Genomic DNA, 7,716 nt, shown 5'->3' on the forward strand with positions numbered 1-7,716 from the left:
ATATGTCTCCGAATCCTCCTCTGAGGAGCTATCCGTAACCAGCGAGATATGCACTTTGCACATAGCATAGTATGCTCTAAAGACCTTGTTTTCACTCCAGAATTTTCCATCATCGTGTCAAATGGCTGATCCACACAAAGAGTAGTTGAATGTACTAACATTGTTGACAAATGTAATACGTAATGAAAAAAAGGATGGCATGATATAATTCACATATAAGATGACTAGCTAAGCAGGATGGCATTGCAAAATTCACATATATGATGCCCGGCTAAACAAGATGGCGTTGCATAATTTGCATATACGATAAAGAAACTAAACAGATGACATTCACACAAAGCATGTTTAAACTAAGTAGATGACATATTTGATCTATAAAGTAAGCAATGCAAGGCACCATATGCATGATACAACCAACATTAGCATGCCAAGTTAGAGCGAAGACCTCAGGGGGTAAATAGGAGCGGTCTTCTCCTTCCAAATCCCCCTCAGAACATTTATCTTCCTCTTGATTACAATCTGAAATGGGTGGAGGAGAGATGCCTTTGCGCCCACCATGGAGCAACGTCTGCATGAAATTTTATTGCCACACAAGGCTTGTCTCTTTTTCTCTACATGTTCAGTTCCATTATGTACAAGAACTGACATTCATAGGAATAAAACATAGTGATATTATGTAAGGAGTGCATGCAGAAATCCAGAGTGATGATAAAAACCTGTGGATAGATCCAAAACCAATGGTAGCAGGTAGATAATGGCTTCGGTTAAAAAATACAGATAATGGCTTCTTTACTGTTTGTTTCCTACCCAACATGAAACTCATAGTAGACACCAGAGATTAGCCAGATAGTAGACAGATACTATTGATTGCGGCCCCGATATGTAGCCCACAACCATTTAAAAACTCAAGTTTGAGCATTAGTTTGGAGCTGACTCAGAGTCTAATTGGTCAACAGGACGATAAAGCAGCATGTAATATTAAGCGATGCATAATGCAAGCAGACTCGAAAGAGTGCGACCTCTCTTGCGGACCCGTGTAGTCCTGGAGGTCATCTGCTCAATTGATGATGGTAATGCAGTTGTCATGCCTGCCGGCAGTAGGGAAGAAGATCCGAGGCAGCAAAAGACAGTCTAGAGTGCGGTTCCCTGATGTGGTGGACCCTTTTGTCATTGGAGCAGCTGAGCTGGGGTGGACGATGGCACAATAGGAGCAGGACAAACCACACAAGTTTTTCTTTGACAACCATCTGTAAGAGAAGTAATTCTGTAAGGGCTTGTTTGATTTGGAGGATTCTAACAATGTAGGGATAGGAAATACACAGTAATAGGATAGGATGCATGTGCAAAGAATTTAAAATCACATGATTTCTGTCAATCTAGGTGTTTGGTTCACAGGAATTGGAAGGTCACAAGAATGCAAAGAAGCATGGTCAAATTAAGTCAAACGATAAGAAAAGGTACAGTTATAATGCTATTATGCTACTATCACTTAGTCTTGTTCTTCATGAATAGGAATTTTAAAAGGAGGGCCAAGTGGATATTAAAATACCTACGATTTTCCTTTGAAAGAGACACTAAAGGAAGAAATCCTATAGTTTTCCTTTGCTCCATTCCTTTGAACCAAATGCATTAATAGTAGTACCAGAGGAAACCTTCCAAATCCTATGTGTTTCCTTCACTTTTCCTTTCAACCACTGGCAATTCTAGTAGGAAGGCTTGAACAGGCAAAAGCCTACACTCCAAAAATTGTTTTGTGCTACTTGCAATACTTTAACATGTAGAGTAAAAAAGCAATGCAACAAGTGTACAACCTCTTAGGCGAAGCCATGTTGATCTCTGCATGATTGGGTTGGTCGGTGAGGATGCTCCGGCTGATGTGGCTGTCGGAGGAGCGAAAGAAGATCATAGGAGTCTGGAGATGGAGCCGAGGGTACTGCTCTGTCGTGATGGAGGGTTTCGTCGTTGGAGCAGTTCCGATGAGTTGTACGACAGCGAGGCTGAAGCGGGACAAGAGAGACAATGTTAACCCGAGTGGAATTCTAATAGCATCTCCAATAGATGATGTAAAATACATAACCACAAAGTTCTAGATGTAAAATACATCAGCAACTCATCTATGTACTTAACTGTCGAAACTAAATTTAACTGTCGAAACTGAATTCTACTGTTGAAATTGAATTTTGCTGTCGAAACTAAATTTTACTGTTGAAACTGAATGCACTAGTAGTATAAAAGCAGTAGCAGCAGCAGCGTCCGATGCAGCAGCGCATGCGAGAGCCAGGCAGCTGATCATGTAGCAGCATCTTGGGTAGCAGCTACTGGGGCTCGAGCGAGAGCAGGATTTGCTGCTTGTGCAGCAGCAGCGTGAGCAAGAGCGAGAGCAACAGCGCGAGCAAGAGCAAGAGCAGTCGAGGCAGGGGACGGAGAGCAAGAGCAGAGCAGCAGCGCGAGCGAGAGCCAAAGCAGCAGCGGCTCCTATTGATGTGGACATCGCTGCTGAGGGAGCAACACTGTGGAGGAAGTGGACGGTGACGCCGCCGTAGATGGATCCACGCCATGTCAGCTCAGGATAGAGCACCGGCAGCACCATGAGATCGAATTAGGAAGAAAATGCAGCGATTAGTGTAGAAACTCTTTGGTGGCGCTGATTAGTCCTTAGCTTCATTCGAGGAATCGGTGATGATGCCGCTCTTCCGGTGGTACAGGTGATGATGATGATGTGGGAATGGAGGTGGCGCGAAAGACGAGGGGAACGTCGGGGTAGCTCCTTAGAGGTGGAGGACAGGATGGCTGAACCAGTGGGATGATGAGATCGATGACGGATCCTTATCCTGTGCGGTGGATGAGGGACGTCGAGGTGTTGCTATTGACGACATCATCGGGGAAGAGGCTCTGGCTGGGTGGGCGGACGGAGGAGGGTGTGGGGCTTCGCGGGGTTACTCGGCCTCAGTGTATGATTTGAGGAGGGTCGAGGGGATGGGAGGGGGAACCATGGCTTAGGGATGCGCTTGTCCGAAATGTGGGGTAAGTTACGAAAGTATCCCCACCAATTTGAACTAGGTGTTTCTTTAGGTTCAAGGGTATCACGGGAATTTTGCGTGTCGGGAGTTCGCAGGAGGTGGGATTTTTTGCCCGTGTTGTAATTTTGGGATAGCAAGGCGCGGGTTGAGATGGTGGTAATTTTAGGAGCATAAAGAGACAAAGATATATCTTAAAATTTCAGGATAACAAGGCGCATGTTGAAATTTCCGGACAAGCCTAACGTGTATACTATGGGTGTGTTTGGTTTGTGCCCAAGGTTACCCCACCAAAGCATTGTCTAGCCAATTTTTTTGTTGAGGTTTGGTTGCCCATGATTTGGCCAACATTGGCAAGAAAAATGAACTAGAGTTGGCTAGAGTTCATTGGCATGCCAAAAAATTGGCAACCATCCAAACAAAGAACAATCTTTGGGTCATGACCAAAATTTTGGTAACGTGCACTTTGGCCACAATCCAAACACATATATCAAATCAATTCACACTTCCCTCGATGAAAAAACAAAAACAAAGCAATTCGCACCACACAAGAGAGTCTAGTCCCGTGTATTGTACCAAATCAATTCGCACTACAAATTCCATTCAAAACTTTGAATCCATGTTATGTTCAATTAAAATATTTCGATACATGTATAATGCGTGCAACCTGCTACTCAAAAGAACGTTTTAGTGCATTCAAAACGTATATACTATCGCTTCAATATGAACTAAATTTGAATTTGTTTCTCTATTTGAATAAGATCTAGAATCATGATTATTGTCAAGTTAAACCATTTGAATTTGTTTCTCTATTTTAACATGATCTACAATCATCATTATTGTCAAGTTAAACCATCATTTGCATATTATCTTCATAGCACACCACATGATTACTGTCGAGTTAGATATGAACTATGTGTACTATATGAACTCGAACTCGATTTTTTGAATCCACTCTATTGCATCTCAAATCACAGTACATTTGAAGTATTTAGATGTGAGTTGCAAATTCCATACATTATCACAAATTCAAATAAAATTTGAGATTTTTCAATATATAGTATGGTTTAGATTGTTCAATATTTAGTTGTGAGCTACGAACGCCATACATTATCACAAATTCAAATAAAATGTGAGATTGTTTGATATATAGTATGACTTAGATTGTTCGACATTTACGTGTGAGTTGCAAACACCACACATTATCACATTATGGTATAACATGTCCAAAACCACACCACGCGTATCACCACTATATTCATGCATGCATAGGTTTATAACACTATGATCTCTTATTCAAATATATGAATCCACTTTCATATGGAATTATGATCTTTGTTAGTCTCTTACACCCACACAATCCTCTAACCTTTGTAGCTAGCACTAACTCTATCTCGTGCATGCACACGCCCTCCTCGCCCTCCCCCTCCCTTAGAATTCTATCCATCATGCACATTCATTTTTTATTTGTAGGTCATTCTCCCACGGTATCCACAACTCCTTTCCGACACACACCGATCAGTAAACCTCTCCAGTGATGTCTGCCTACCACATACACACGCACTTTCCATCTCCTCCTTTCTATGTCCATGCCTCGTGTCTCTCGTATGGTCCCACACACGTGTAAACTCTCGCCCCTCTATTGATCGATCTCACAATCGCACACTCCTCCCCCTGTCTAGCTAGTAGGCCTCTCACACCACCTCCTAGCTCCATCTCTCTCTCTCTATCCGTCTCTCTGGGCCTTATTTGCCTATAACAAATGGATGTACACTAACCGATCTCTCGCTATACATATAGCTAGCTTGGTTGTTTATAACTCATTTTCCTCACGAGCCGAATGATCTACCTCATTAGTTATGTTTGTCCCTTCCTCTTACACACAACAATAGATCTACCAATCTAGTTAGGCCTGCTTACCAAACACATGCCCCACCTTCATCATCCATGCATGCCTCCCGAGACATCTATCACACACATGCACACACAGAAACACATACCCACTCTTCTTGATAATATTGCAGTTGTACCCTCAGTTTGTCTAGTAGGCCTCTCCCACCATCTCCGAGAAGCAACTCCACCACCTCTCTCTCTCTCTCTCTCTCTCTCTCTCTCTCTCTCTCTCTCTCTCTCTCTCTCTCTCTCTCTCTCTGTCCCAACCTGTTTTTGGAGCACAACGAGACAAAGATATATGGATGTCGACCGATCTCCCTCAAGACATAGCTAGGTCTCTCCTTCTCAACAGATATACGAATTGATCTACCTCACTAGTTAGGTCTCTGCCTCCCCCGTCCCCCCCACACACCGATAGATCGAGCACTCTTGTCATGTCTCCCTGCCACACACAAACTTGCCCTATGCCCTCTGACGTTCCGGTAGGTCATTCCCCCTATATCTTTGACGTGCACAGACACAATTTCGATGGCTCTCTTCATCGATCTCACACCCACACACTTGATCCTCTCTTCGACTCCATCGATATCAATGACCCCTCCCTCTCTTCTTGTGGATCGCCCCCTCTATATATGGTGTAGATAGGCCTATATTTCACACACATTGCATGTGTCAAATTTTTGTTTGAGATATCATCAACACATATTCCCACAAATACATTCACGAAATCACTCCCCCCCATAACAAAAAACAGTCACGAACGCACACGCCATCTCTCTAGGTTTGTATCTCTCTCACACACACACCCATGTAGGTGGGGGACATGCACGAAGAGAAGAGGTGCACGCACGGCACATGTAGTCCAATCTCTTTCCCAACCACACCCGCGCGGGTACACGGTGGATCTCATTTATGTACGAAAAGGCAGCCCACATGGTAATTTGACACATGTACTGGTTATCCACTTGATGGAGGATCGTGTACCACGGGTGAACAAACAAATTCGACTTGACACTTTATTTTAAAAAAGAGGCAAACCATGTGGGGCCTACCTTAGAGGCAAGGCTCTATACACTGGAGATGCTCTGTATTACTTTTGATGTGTCTCATCAACTTGCAGAACAAGGAGAAGCTTGCTTAGTACAGCCTCTCCCCTGCCCATGAGTCGTAGGACGAGGAGAAGCTTTGCTTACTACAACTACGCCTGCTCCCTTGCCCACGCGTGCGATGGCTCGCAGGACGAGGAGAAAATTTTACTAACCCTCCGTTAGATGTATATACACTCATCGTTGCTACCTTGGTTAGAGAGACTATCATATTGTTTGAAATATATGTCTTTTAGCAGATTTCAATATGAACTACTAGTACATACTCCAAACACTGATGTATATAGACGTATTTTAGAGTGTAGATTCCCTTATTTTGCTTCATATGTAGTCCATATTGAAATGGACGTAGTAGTAAACACTCTCCCTCGCCCCTCACCCCTCGACCCTCGACTCTTGCCCACGTGGTGGACGTGCAACAATTCATTCGGTCTCAGATAGCCAGAACCATATAATGTAGTACCATGATTGTTCGACTTCCCGAAGAGGCGAACAACCAAGCGCAAGGTTAATATTTTTGAGATGCCAAGCGCAAGGTTCATAGGAGAACGAGTAGTACTCGTAGTAGTAGTAGTAGTAGTACGTACCAGTTGTATGTACTGTATGAGGAAGAAGGCAACAAGAATGTATGTGTTGTGTGACAGTCTCTTCTTGTAGGACGTGCTAGACCTAGTGGACCTCATTGTTGCAATGGGAATACTATCATAGATGGCATGATTCAGAGTGGTGGGCAGCGGGAATAATTCGAAGCTTCTTAGTCTTAAACCCCATGAAGAAGTCCCGTCAAAGGAATATCCATCCTCTACACATGCTCCTATGTAAAATGAGTAAATAAGACAAAAAGAGAAAGAAACAAAGTAAAGAAAAACCACCAGCCTTAGAGCTAGCCCTATTGTATTAGTGAATGACATTTCTACGTCGTGATTGACATGGCTATACTATTAACCATGCTGCGGAGCTAGAAGCGGATTTTTATTTATTTTTTCGGAGGTAGCAGCGGATGGATATTCAACGAGGAGCGAAATGATGGATGCTTCCTCGGTCAGACATAGAGAAAGGTGAGCCTAGTGATTTGATGGCTTATTAGTCATTATTACTGCATATACTCTTTGCCCATATGATAACTGCGTGGTAGAGTAGTGGGCTATACTTTTAATAACCATGCTTGAAGAGAAGAGGTGGACGCACCCACACACGTAGTATTAGTAGCACTCTTTACGTCTTTTGCGTCTTCCCCAACCACACACGTGACACGGTGGAGCTCATTTCTATACGATGATGCAACCCACGTGATAGTTTGACGCGCCTAGTAGTAGTTAATCAATTAATGGAGGGTCGGGAACCACGCATGAACGGTGTCGTGTCATTTATAAATAAAGTTTTTTTCTTCAGTGGCACATATGCAATATAAATAGGTTCATATGGAGAGAAAAATAAACTGCTCCACTATATACATAGCCCGGACGAGCCTACACGGTTGCTTGTTGGGGTTGCTCTCTTCACAACCTCTCGCACAAAACAACAGTGCCCACATCTCTAACATTCGGGTGGATCACGTCCACCGGGGGAAGGGGTAGATGCTTTGTGTAGATGCGGTTGCCGTCGCTGACGTCGAAAACACACTATCGGCACATCCCGATCAGGGGTCCCAGCCGATCTCTCTCAGAAAGCCGGTGCGGTTGCCTTCGTCCCTTGCTCAC

The sequence above is a fragment of the Triticum dicoccoides genome, chromosome 2B (genome assembly GCF_002162155.2).
Source record: "Triticum dicoccoides isolate Atlit2015 ecotype Zavitan chromosome 2B, WEW_v2.0, whole genome shotgun sequence".
Classification (NCBI taxonomy): domain Eukaryota; kingdom Viridiplantae; phylum Streptophyta; class Magnoliopsida; order Poales; family Poaceae; genus Triticum; species Triticum dicoccoides.